Genomic DNA, 13,563 nt, shown 5'->3' with positions numbered 1-13,563 from the left:
CAGCGACAAATCACCCTCCTTCCTTCCGCCTCATCTTTCCATCTGCTTTTTTACCCTGGGAAACCCCCCACCACAGGTATAGTGACACATTCAACCCATTCAACCTACCTATTATGTAGCACTGTTGGTGGTGGGGGGGCAGCTGGCAAGCCAAAACAGTAATTTAGACCCCATTTTTACAGGAACACTTATCTGCCAGGAGCTCACCCAAGTAGTCAAAACCACACATTGTTCTGGCTCTGACCAGTTTTTGATTGATGATCACGTCTCACATTTAAATTTAACGGTTAAAGGTAAATGTCTGAGCATGAGTTACTGAACACAATGCGCCCAGAGCAAGATCTTGAACGATACCCCAATATTATTAGCAAAGCCTTGATGATATTTTTCCTTCTACTTGTTTTATTCCTAAGCATTCAAGAAGTCCAACGCTCTCTGCCTTTAGTAAATATCCTTCATGGAGTCATAAACTCAGACGTATCAATAACTCACACCACGCCATAGTAACCTGCCTGGTTCTGTTTGTAGACGGTGAGCTCAGGCGAGGAGTGGAGCTTGAATTAGTATCCTTGACTTTCTCGTCATGGAGGTTTCATGTGCAGCCACATGTAACTCAATAGCTCCATCAATTACCTCTGTTTCCTTGGTGCCTTCAAAAACAACAGCTGCAGAGTTTAATAAACTGCAATTCAATCACTCAAGCTGAAATATCACCAAGCCTGAAAACCATCGGGATGATGAAAGTAGGTTAGTTGTCATGACCTCAGTCCGTCCGTCTGTCTGTCTGTCTGTCTGTCTGTCTGTGATGTTGGTGCGGGTCTTCATGAAGGAACTTGTTGGCATCCACATATGAAGTCTGCGTCTTGGGTTTCTGCAGGTTTCATTTTTGGTAGTTTGGAATTTTTTTTAGAGTAACTTGAGACTCCTTCACACCTCCAACCTTGAGCAGATGCAAGAACTACGGTATCTTTTTTTTTTTTGACCGACTTTGAGTCCCTTTTCTTCTAATTATCCTGCACAGGATCTGCTGGAGCTGGAGCCTATCCCAGCTATATAAGGGCGAAGGTGCGGTGCGTCCTATACCGACCACCCACTACATCGCAGGGTAACATATTCATTCACACATGTCAAACAATCAGGGTGTGAAGGTCAGAGAAAACCTATACATGCACTAGGCAGGGGCTTCACTTTGAGGCCCTGGAGCCCATGTGCCCCCCCGTGACTTTATAATAAAATAAAACTTAAAAGGTTTTTCGGTTTTGAAAGTAGCTGTATAAGTAAAAAGTAAGTAAGTGGTAAAGAACAAAAAAGGTAGACTGACTCAAACTTTATTCAAGTCATTCAAAAACAGTAACAGGCACCTGACTACAATACCCACAATTCTTCAAGAAACATTCGTAGTTGGCAGAAGTCACACTTTGACAGATTTCTGTGACTGTGTTCCATGGAAAATTATTTTGAGGTCATTAGGCACAACCAACATCAGATTATAAAACAGATTTTCCATTTTTTTTAAACAAGTTCAAGATTTTTAGTGCGCCTCAAGGTAAAAAAAACTGGAAAAAGTCATTTCATTGGCTCTAAATTAATTCTTATTTAAGTAGATTTAAAAATTTCTGGTTGAGAGACACCACAAACAGTAAAATAAACAATTTTCTTAAAATTATTGCTGCTGACATGACACTTTCAACTACTAATTTTCTGGATTGAGACAATACTATGTGACATAGGGTGTCTTTTATTTTGAAAGGAAGTCAAGTGAACCTCTGCCAAAAGTTAATAATTATGTCATATTTAAAAAAAAGCCAATTTTTTTCTTAATGAGATGTTTAATTTATGGCAAAAAAACACATTTATATTTATCATAATAATAACAATAACATACATGCAAATCAATGTCTTATTATTCTAAAGGGCTAAATGAAAATAAGACGTTGTGGCCCGAATGTGTTGCAGAACCCCACACTAGGAGAAAATGCAAACTCCACACAGAGTGCACCCAGCCGGGATTTTTGAGAAGGAACTTTAACATCAAGAGCAGATGTTATTGGCAAATAAAAGCTTTCTCTGAGGGTTCATTATGTGTCCTTTTGTCCCCACATCACAACGGCTGATCTGTTTGGAACTCAAAGAGAAATGGACATTTGAGTTGTGGTTCATCTGACATGAACAGGAGAAAGACTTCAACCTGAATTTGAGATCAGGTTCGTCTCGCACCCCCAGCTCGCCCCCCTACTCATCTGGATTAAGCCCATCTGCTGGACTATTTAAATATGTAGTTTTAGAGTTAGATAAGCCAATTATTCTCTAAGAGTTCTGGTACATCGCCTGTCTGTCCTGGGGGAGGATCCCTCCTTCATGTGGACACCCGTGAGGTTTCTTCTTTTTGTCCGGAATCAGTTTTTCCTTACCATGAAGGAGGGTCCAAGGGCAGGAATGTCCAGTTTAGATTAGTCTGTTTAGTTTATTTTAGCAATCAGCTATTAAATTCTGTGACTTTATGTTCTTTACGATTCATGAAGCCCATAGAAATGACTATTGTTGTAAATATTGGGCTATATACACCGGTTGGTAAAACTGACTTGAGCTGAATTGAATAGTTGTAATTACCCACAGAAAGTATAAACAAGATTCCTTTTCTGTTAACCACCAAATTTAAAGTCCCAATCCGATCATCTGTTTTCATAGCATTCACACTGGTGCTTTAATTAGGATTATGCAGTTTTACCGAAAACCTGTGTCGTTTTTCAAGGGCACAGTTTCTGCAGAGCAACAGGAGTTCATTAGTTCAAATTCTAGCTGTGACAAGGACCAAATAATAATAGTGACAAAAAAAGTAATAATAAACAAATCAATAAATAAATGAAATTTAAAATAAAATAATTCAATTACATTCAAACATTCAATTGTAAAAGATGAAAAAAGCAACAGTCTTTTCCAACCATATCAAAAGGCACTCCACTTTGCTTCCCAATATGTGTTTAGATTTATGATGTTTATCAGTTTTTTCATTTGTTACAACAAGTTCTTCAAAAAAATATAAAACAAAGATTATGCACCTTTTCTTTTAAATACCTGATCTGGATAGACTGTAATGATTTCTGAAATAATAGGATGGCTGCTTACATAAGTAGTGTGTACTTCATCTTTGTCACTTGATTTATGGATTTTTTATTACCTAAATCTGTGTTGGTAAAGTATAACTGAATATAAGTTAAATATCTGATATTGATAATTTACGCAAAATAAAAAAAGGTTTAGTGAAACAAAACAGGGGATAGGACTGAATAAATGTACTTCCTCTTACTCCATTCAAAGCAATTAATTAATCTCTTTTTGACTAAATTAATATTGAATCGCCTCATTGTGTCATGAGTCAATGTGTCTATTTATGATGTAGATTGAATCATTTATAAATGTATGTATATGTGTTTTTTGTAATCAATGTCACAACATATGTTTGTATCGATGTGTATTTCTGTTGTTTGTCTTTCTATAGAGTTTTTTTGATTGCATGAAATAAATAATTTACAAAATAAAATAAAACAAAAATTCTTTGCTGGTATAAACCAAGTAAATAGAACTGATGCAACGAAATGTGGAGAACAGAAGAACTGGAAGGCGAAAGGCGCTGAAATCAAAACCAAGTGAACAACAGGCGGCATTTGGCTTCTGAGTGCTCAAATCAAGGCCCTGTGCAGACAGAGGCCTTTTCACCTCACTCTGACTCATTCACAGCCGGAGCTCAGCATCAAGACAAGTAAACACCACATTGCTCTGCAGATGCATGTGGAGGACATTTGTGCTTCTGCAGAGTGGAGCGAGATCATTTCTAGGTGGAAACGGTGGCTTTGAACGTCTTTGTTCTTTTCTGTTTTCTTGAGAAACAGAAGTGGAGCTGAGTCAGGGCTGTTATAAATAGCACTGAGGGTGGTAAGTCAGGCTGCTGAAGCTCCATGCAGATGGGACACAAACGTGAAAGTGGACGCTGCTGCACTCTGGGGGTAAGACAGAAGAATACACGCTCTTTACTCTTTTAGGCAAAACCTCTTATTCTCTAATGTGGAGTTTCAATGCTCCACACAACTGAAAACAAGAGTTCTGCCTCTTGTGGGTTTGGTGGGCTCACAGATACCTCAGCTGCCCCCCTTGCTCTAATTGATGTATGTTTATAATGTAACGCATTAAAGCTGTCATTGTCCAGAGTTTCTCTCCTGCTGGTTTTCTGTGTATACATTTTCTTCTCCATCTCATTTTTCTTCCAGAAGTCTTCCACCAACATGACAGGAAAAGTCGAAGCAGGCAGGGGCCATGGCGGGACACAGGGATGCTGCATCAGGCAATAAAAGTGTCATTTTTCCTCCTCATTTATAAACAGGCCGTAATGTTGAGATGAGCCATTGCCTATTATGGACTCCTCTCAGCCCGTGACATAGGTAAACAGTTGAAGCGTTTTCTGAAAGCGGTGCAGTCCTGAGCCAAAGAGGACAGTGTTTTAACTGCTGCTGAGGGCTGCTGGGTGTCTGGACTAGCTCGGCCCGGACTGACCCAGGTATGTTTTTGTTATCTTTGAACTTGGGAACACACTCAGGTCTAACACTTATCAAGCTGTCAGGTGAGGCACAAACTTTGGATCATGAATATTGCAGAGGTTATGGGACAGCTTTATTGCTCTGACAAACACCATATGTCAGGGAAACTTAGCCGGAAGGACAGGTCAACCAAATGCCTGCTTATTTTTGGCTTTAAAAAACAGCCTACTGAACTTTTTAACTCTGCGTTGTGACTCCTCGGTCACCTTTTTGTGTGCTGTTTGACCCATGATGCTGCTGCACACCGGCAGCTATCTTTAGATGCAGTTGTTCAGCGCTCAGTGTCAGATCGCTGCAGGAGGGAGCCTAAAAGTCCAACGCAATCTGAGGAAATGAGAGTCTGGAGGGCTGTCTTTGTGGAACGGGCATCCTGTGTTTATCTGAACAACCTTTTTATTCCTTCTGAACACACATCTCTGAAGCTGAAACTCTTGCAGGACCTACTTTGTCCTTAGAAGATGCAGATTCCTGTCATAATGCAGGTGGCTGCCTTAAAAAAAAACACAAGGACACACAGAGCAGGTAAGTCAGAAGGGAAAGGAGCCTCCCCTCCGTATGCTCACCCCATCCATATGCATTTAACTTCAGCTCTGTCCTCTGTGCATCACATCATCCAAAGATGTAGTGACTTGTAAAAGAAAATTCAGTTGGTAGCTGGAAAAGAATTACAGTGCCCTCTTGTGGTCAAGAAAAGTATTACACACATGGAGGATGTCGCTTCGGAAAGTAATTCAATTCAATTCGATTCAATTTCTTTATTGTAGAAAAAAGAATAAAAGAAAGAGGAATCACTTTTTCCAACAAATCTATATATAATATATATAGTAGATTTTCATATTAAGCCAAGTTTTTTGAAATGATTAAAAAGATGTTAGCGTTGCCTTTGATAAATTCTCCCAAAACTTAAATATATTCCATAATCAGGTTTAAAAGTTTTAAAAAACATATTTAACCGAAATTCTTGAACGTTTTTAGGAAAATTAACAACTAAAATAATTGGAAAAACGTAGAAAAAATGTAAAGAGAAAGTAATATTAAGGAGCTAGAAGTTCGATTTTTCTGCCATAGAACATTTTAAAACTTGTTAACAATTTAATTGAATTCTGTTTCATTTCATATCTGGAAATGTTTTCTTATTATCAGCATTTTAGCCCCACTGGACTAGGATGTAAAACTACAAATGTCTTATTTACAATACATATTTTACCTTAATAATCTCTCATTTTTTGTAAATATTAGTCTTCTCAATTGAATCTTGTTAAAATAAATTTACTGTAATTGAGTGTTTCTTGATTATTTTAACAAGTTTTCAAAGAAAAAGAGAAAGTTGTTACAATTGTTCTTCTTGTACCTTCTTTAAACTTAGTCAATAAGAAAAAAAAATTATGATTTTATTAAAAAAAAAATTAAAAATCTTTACTAGAAAAAATAAGTTTCCTGTCTGCTTTTGTGGATTTTGACAGAAGCATCCTTTATATAGGCGCTATTACAAAGCCCAAAAATATGTCTCTTTAAATGAAAAAAACCCCCCAAAAAAACTCAAAAATAAATAAAAACACTAAAAAAATGTATTATGTTTTACTTGTTTGGTTCTGAAAACCTCCATGAACACTAACTCCTCTGTGACTTACGGAAGAGGATTAGGGCCATGCAGAAAGAAAAAGAAAACACACTTACTGTGCAGTAGTTAATTTTTGTCTGGTTTGTATTAAAAAGTGGTGACAGTCAGAAAACTTTTACAGTCAGAGACCACATGTTGGAGCTTTTCCACCGCTGGAACAGTGAACTAAATTCCGCCTCATACTACTTCAAGCAAAAGTGATTTAGTTCCACTTTGATGGGTCTGTTTCTTTTGCAGTCATTAAACCATTTGTTCTTCACCCGTTTAATTTTTTCATCCCGCCTGCCTGTGTGTCCCTCTCTCTGCCTCTCTACATCTCGGTGGGCTTGTAAAGCTGCTTTAATAGAGAGGAACATAAATCTGCACGTGACAGAGTCCAGTCTCAGCAGAGAGTGAGCTGGTGCGAACCGCCATGCTGTAAAACCAGGACCTCCGAGGCTTCTGTGACCCCCGGAAGATTCCCAGTGGCCCCTGCAGACGCTCACAAGTTTACATCTTGAAGCACAACAAGACTGGAGGTAAGCACCTTTTTGTTTTATATGAACTTTAAATCTACAAAAACCTGCAGAGCAGAAACCCAGAGTAACTTTTACACTGCAATAGAAATAAGCAAAAAAATCTTAAAATTTCTTTAAGTAAAAAAGCAAAAATTAAGAATTCTTAATTTAAGAAAAAATTCTATTCACCAAGACATGTTTTCTGAAACTAAGAGTATTTTTCTTGCAAGACAGAAAATAATATTAAAGCAAGCGTTTTATTAATTTCTTATGATTCAGTGTTTTTACATAGAATAAAAACGTTAAGATACATTTAGAAAAAGCAGAATCAGATTAACGTCATAATTCAAAATCTGCTTTTTCTGTCAAGTGTCTAGCACTGCACTGCAAGCACCTCCCGGGTTTAAAATGGAGAAATAAACTCTTTATGCTGCAAACAAAAACAAACAAACAAACAAACAAACAGATAAGGCTCACTGGCTGCTGAACTACTAAATATCTTTTGGATTCCTGTTAGAATAATGGACTGATAGATTTAACAGACCCACTTCCCATATTAATAACACTGCTCCACGTTGTAGAGCGTATCAAATCTGTCAGATAGTTTGAAGAGCTCCACCTTTTTTTTCCCCTGACAGTTTTCCATTTTCCAGCAGCTGCGTTTTGAGTCATTTGCAGCTCAGCTGACATTACTGTGCTAAATAATGGATTGAATGACAATGGTATCATTTTGTGAGACATGTTTGAAGGATATTCGTGCATTTGGTGCGTTTAAAATCTGTAAAAATCTTTTGAAAAAAAGCTTGGAAATTTGTATTTTTTTGTCATTTATTGCACTCAATTGACTGTCAAATTAACCATTTAACAACAAGACAAAATCCATTAAAACAAGTTTTTCTGTTGTTTTTTTCTTGGGGGAAATAATACTTTTAATATATATTTTTTGTCCCTTTCAGTGTCAAGGGGAGTGCCACTCGTGGGCAAAGGCAGATGACATCTTGGACAGGTCGCCAGTCTGTCGCAGGGCCACAAATCACACACCCACTCACATTCACACCTAGGGACAATTTAGAGTAACCTATGGAGCATGTTTTTGGATGGTGGGAAAAAGTCAGAGTCCCTGGAGAAAATCCACGCATGCACAGGGAGAACATGCAAACTCCACGCAGAAAGTTTTTAATAATTGGTTTATCTAAATGTGCACTACCGATTGTTTTAGCAGGCAGTTAAAAGGTTAAATATTTGTCTTATGAGTTACCTCTGCTTCCTCCTTGGAGCAACTTAGCATTGGGGCATCGTAGTCAACAGTTGTTTTATTATCTGCCGTCAGCAGCTTCAGTGTAAAATCCTCCAGGAAATATTCACCCGCTGTGAAATTATTGGATCTCCATGCTTGAACACACTGGGTGGCACGGCTGGCACTGCACTGGAAAACATTACCTCTGCTCAGCGTTAATGGTCTTACTTTCTTTTTGGATCCTGACTTGTGTTTTACGATGAATTAAAGTGTCAAAAAAGCCACAAATCTACGTCTAGGAAGGGACATCTGTGACGATTATCCCACACTCTGCTTAAAGGTTTATTTCTCAAAGCCATGAGACTAATTTGTTATTTACGCCCTACTCCCATTATCTTTTGATCTATTCTAAAAGCGTTTCTTCTTATAATTATAACTATTCTTTTCTAGCAAAAACCTGTGTTATTTTCTAGAACATAATTTCTGCAGAGCAGCAGGAGTTAAGTAGAAATTTGTCTCTGAGTTGTGATTTGTAGTGAGCCTGACCTCACTTCCCATCATCCCTGTGTGTGTGCATTTTCTCCCGCTAGCTTGCAGCCCCTCACATCCCCCAACCTAACATTACCGGTGTAACAAAAACGGTGAGCAATATTGGCGCTATCCAGCTGTGCAGCTTTGAACCAGATACCAACTTGGACGAGGAAAACGAAGACGTACATGGATCTGTTCATCTACTAGTGGATGCATCAGAACGGAGTGGAGTTTTTGCCCCGCCAACTTTAGCACCTACGTCACCGCCACAAGCTTTTTCAAATGGCATTGGACATTTTTTGTCTAATTATGATTCACGATTTTGATTAAAAAATACTTAATGAGTTTAATTTCCTTTGTATATGTCCTCCATTAGGAGAAAAAATGCCACTAAGAAATGCTGAAAACAGCAAAAACACAATTTACGTGGGAGTGGGTCATTAAGTCCTTCTCACTGCCTCCATCTTTGCTGAAGATAGAAGTGCTTTCACACGCACAAAGACACATCTCGTCCCCTGCTCACTTTGGGAGACCAGAAACATTTACTTTCCTAATTGAATTAAGTAATCATGCTATCCCGCAGCCTCTGCATTACAGAGGAATTTCCATATTACAGCATCTGATACTCCCTGTTCACGGCTCTCCTACGCCGCTAATGCAAGGCCCCGGCCAGGCGGGCTGTAACTGGATAGCTGATGGTTCCTGGTGCAGCAGATGCAGTGAAGCACACTGAGTGAGTGTGAAGGAGAAAAGGTAGTGGAAGCAATGCTGGGGATGCAGACTATATGAGTCCTGCGTTTTTTATTAGAGCTCATTAGGACAGCAAATAAATCACTGCTCCGTTTTCATTTGAGCAGCAGGCCTTTCGAGGCTGCGGCTTGATGTGATTTAGAATAGCTGTGTGGACTCTTTGGCAGAGAAAAACGCAGCTAAAGTTACTGTGGCTTTACTTTTTAACAGGATCATTAAAAGTTGTAATCCATAGAAGGGCACTCCATCAATCTGGCTTGACTCACGATGGACAAGAGTATCAATATCTGCAAAGCAAGTTCAGAAACTTGTTTTTACTCCGAGCATTCCTCGATTTTTTTAACACAATGCCTGCAGTACCCACAATGCAATTTGATATTCAGTAGTTTAGATGTCAGCATGGAAAGTTAAACAAGTTTTTTTATATAGTTCTGTGACTATATATCGACCAAGTAAGACAAGACTAAAGCCAGTCATCCTGTTTGATTGTTTTTTTTTTGTTTTGTTTGTTTGTCCATTTTAATGGCAAAACATTGAAGGCTCTAGTTTGAAGCTCAGTTGAAAACAAAGGTGCAGTTCATCTGACAACCACTGGGGGCTTATTCTACTACAACTACAGTCCAATGACCCCAAATAAAAAATATCTCCAACAAAAGTAGACAAATTTAAAGTCTGCTACTGTACTAACCTGTTTTTAAGGTGCATTTTTATGAAATATCTTTTTTTTTACCTTGTAATTGTGGAGAAAGAGTGTTGTCTTTTGTTTGACATATTCTGCTTAAGGAATGGCTTCATAAAACATGTGCAGATTTGTTCCTGCCCGTTTTCCTGTTTTGGAAAAGACACAAAAAACTAGTAAAGTCTCTAAAACAACACCTTCACTGTCTCCTTTTATGGACCACACCTGCTAACACTAAAAGTACATTGTAGAGTTCTGCTCCAAATTTGAGATATTTTACCTTTAAACTTACATTAACAGCAAACTGTTAGGTTCATGTTAATTGATATTGAAGTCAGAGTGTTGTTTTGTATTTTGCTGTGTTTGACCTGCATTAATGTGCTGTTTTTGCTGCCGCCTTTGGGCGTGATTTGGAGCGCTGTACAGTCTCTTGACATCAAGCTGAGGAGCCACAGGCAGTCTCTTTGAATTATTAACTAAAACAAATTGTTTTCTTTAGGGGCTCAGCACACGGACAGAGAGCTAAGAGGATCATTTTTTTCACGTTGTTGTCTTTTTCAGGTATTTCTATTATCTTAATTGATGTATTTTATTTTCCCTATTTAATTTCACTACCCTGTTCTCTTTTGTCCATCTATTAGATGTTATAATTTATGATTTGTCTAAAAATGTAAAGATATTTTTATGTCATTTTTATGTCTTTTACCAGTAATAAAAAACAGGGAATGATCTTTTGTTGTCCCATTATCCCCACCTTTACACTCCAGGTACACTAAAGCCCAGTATTTCGAACATATTCTTATAGGATAAAATCCTCAGGATTAGATCCTGATCTGAAATTGGATATTTCAAACCAAATTTGATCCTAAAGAAGCGACAGTCTCATGATGAATACTAATTAAGAAAATATAATGAATCACTTTGCCAGATTAAAAAAATTATCTTTCTAGATCAAAATATTATTCATGTTTGGACTCTTCCTGTTTGCGGGAGAAAGCTCCGCCTTTTCCAGGTTGTCGTCTCTGATTCTGTGGGCGGGATGGATCTGAAAATCCCCATCCGAGCGGATCTGTGCGAATCTGATCTGATCAGTTTTGAAAAACTGGTAAAAAGAACTGTGATCTATGGAATCAGATCAGAGGATTTTGTAATCCGGGCCACTTTAATCCTGATCCAAAGTTTTGAAATACTTGGCCTAAATGTTTAGAAAATCGACTAAATTATGATTTGAGTTGCAAAAGTTCTACACCATGGAATTTTAAAGTGGCAGCACATGCAGCAAAAACGAACATGACACATGCTGTGACCCAAATATAAAATAGAAGTTAGTCAATTTATCCAATTTGGTCAAAAATAATATTAGTACTTTAAATGTATCTAAATAAATGTATTAATGGTCTAAAAAACATCAGCGAAGTATCAACAGAATTCCTCTAACTTATCATTACATCAGGCAACAGCACATTAAAGCAACTGAAACCAGATCAGTTCACATCCTTTCCCTATTTCTTTTAAAGTACAACAGCCCAACTTTACAGTATAAATAAAATGTATTTTAATTTGAAATTTTGCCCAAAAAGGGGCAGTCTTTTGAAAACTACTCTGTTTTTTTTTTGGCATGTTAAGTTTATTTGTTTTGTTTTAATGCTTAATCAAAATATAACATCATCCTTTGTTAAATTGTTTTCTAAGATTTACCTAATTGTATGAAAATCTTTTAAAATGATGAATTTTCATTTAAACCATGTCAGTGAAAACGAAAACATAAAGTTGTGGTTACACGTGTGCAACGACTATATTTCATGTCCAATCTAATTATAAATAAGCTTATATTATATAATGCAATGGATTACAACCAATTGCTGTATTGTATAGCCTTTTTTTCTTTTCTTGTTTGTCTTGAGCCCAAGAGGAAGGATAATTAAAAAATAAACTCTGCAAAGATGCAAAGCCACACCCAGCTGCCCTTATACTTTAGCATGGGGGCATTTGGCTCTGCCAGTCTCACACTTTTAGACAATTCCAAGTACAAGGTATAAAAGATTGACTCAGTTTAATCGAGTTGGTTTTAAAGAAGTGCTTCTGGCACGCAGAAGCATTTGCATCTGCAGAATATTCACGAATGCAGAGGAAGAATGGCCGTTATATTTTCACATGCCTTCTCACGTATGTCTGGCATTCCTAAAGCACACGGGGGACACTCACTTCATGCAACACTTAAACTGCAAAACAGCTTTTTCTTTTTCTAAACATCCCTGCAAAAAAGTTTAGGAACCATCAGCCAGCACAGCAGTCAGGTGTGTGGAGGTGCTGTTCAGAAAGAGAGCAAAAAGTCACTCAGTCAGCACACGCTTTCACTCACCCTGCAAATCTCACTCAACCTCTCTGTGCTGCTCCTGGAGTCGAGTTTCAACAGCTTTCTGCGATAACCATCAAATGTGTTTTCACATTTCTGCCTTTTTTTTCCTTCACAGAAAACTAGCTACACACAGTGTCAATGACATACAATAGGGCAAAAAGTATTTGTCAGTCACTGATTTACCTTAAAGGATTAGAGGATCTATAATGCTCAAAATAAGTTAAATAAAATCTAAATTAAAAATCACATTTTTAAAGAGTTTATTTGCAAATTGGTACAGAAAATAAGTATTTGATCAATGACAAAAGCTCACTTCAATACTTCGTAATGTATCTTTGCAATGACAAAGGTTAACATTTCCAGTAGGTCTTCAGCGATTTCCACTCTAGCTGCAATTTTGGTCCATTCTCCCACGCAGATCTTCTCAAGAGCTGAGATATTTTGGGGCTGTTGCTGGAAATCACAGACCTTCAGCTCCCTCCACAGATTCTCTATTGGATGTAGGTGTAGAGGCGAGCTATGCTTCTCCAGAACCTTGAAAAGCTTTTTATCCCAGCTACTTCTTTGTTGCCTGGTCGATCTGTTTGGGATCATTTTCCTACTGGACAATCCAGCCATGTTTCCTCCTCAACGCTCTCACTAATGGATGGAGGTTGGTACCCAACATCTCACTATTCAACCTTTAATACGGATCAGTTATCCTGTCACCTTTACAGAAAAGCAGCCCCAAAGCATGATCTTTACACCCCCATGCTTTACAGTGGGTATGTTGTTCTCACCATTCTCCCCTTTCTAAACTCAGCAAGTGATTTTTATACCCAAAAGTTTCATTTTGGTCTCATCTCACCTCAGGGCACTTTCCCAATCCTCTCCTGGATCATCCAGATGGTCTCTGGAAAACTTTAGACTGACATGTGCCGGTTTAAGCAGGGGGACCTTGGAGCACTTCAGGATTTGAATCCATGACGACATAGTGACAGTGGCCCTAGCTCTTTTCAGGTCATTGACCAGTTCCTCTTATGCGGTTCTAGGCTGTGTCCTCACTGTTCTCTAGATAATTTGTTCCATCAGGTGAGGTCTGGCATGGAGCCCCAGAGGGAGTGCATTTATTACATTTTCTAATATTTGCTCCAACAGCTGATCTCTTCTCTCCAATGTAGATTGGTTCTTTCAAGTCTTGTTGAGGTGAACAATCTTGTCCTTGGTGTCCTTAGACACCTCTTTGGTTGTGGTCATGGTGGAGAGGTTGGAGTCTGATGGTTTAATGGTGTAGACAGGTGTATTTTATACAGATACG

The 13,563-nt window shown here is 38.1% G+C and overlaps 1 long non-coding RNA gene across 3 annotated transcripts; it reads left to right on the top strand.

The window, feature by feature from the left end:
- Window positions 1–3,637: 3,637 nt before the first annotated feature.
- Window positions 3,638–10,638, top strand: LOC144990059 (uncharacterized). 3 transcript variants are annotated; one of them, XR_013653990.1, is made up of 4 exons: window positions 3,643–4,004; window positions 4,266–5,114; window positions 6,548–6,731; window positions 7,667–10,638. It is a non-coding gene; the product is annotated as an uncharacterized LOC144990059 (long non-coding RNA). The 3 variants fall into 3 exon arrangements; XR_013653991.1 differs by having other exon boundaries at window positions 3,666–4,004; window positions 4,266–4,552; XR_013653989.1 differs by having other exon boundaries at window positions 3,638–4,004; window positions 4,266–6,731.
- The last annotated feature ends 2,925 nt before the right edge of the window (window positions 10,639–13,563 follow it).

This window comes from Oryzias latipes, chromosome 24, assembly GCF_053564925.1.
Source record: "Oryzias latipes strain Hd-rR chromosome 24, Olatipes_Hd-rR_3.1".
Classification (NCBI taxonomy): Eukaryota; Metazoa; Chordata; class Actinopteri; order Beloniformes; family Adrianichthyidae; genus Oryzias; species Oryzias latipes.
This window is presented reverse-complemented; position numbering and strand designations above follow the sequence as displayed.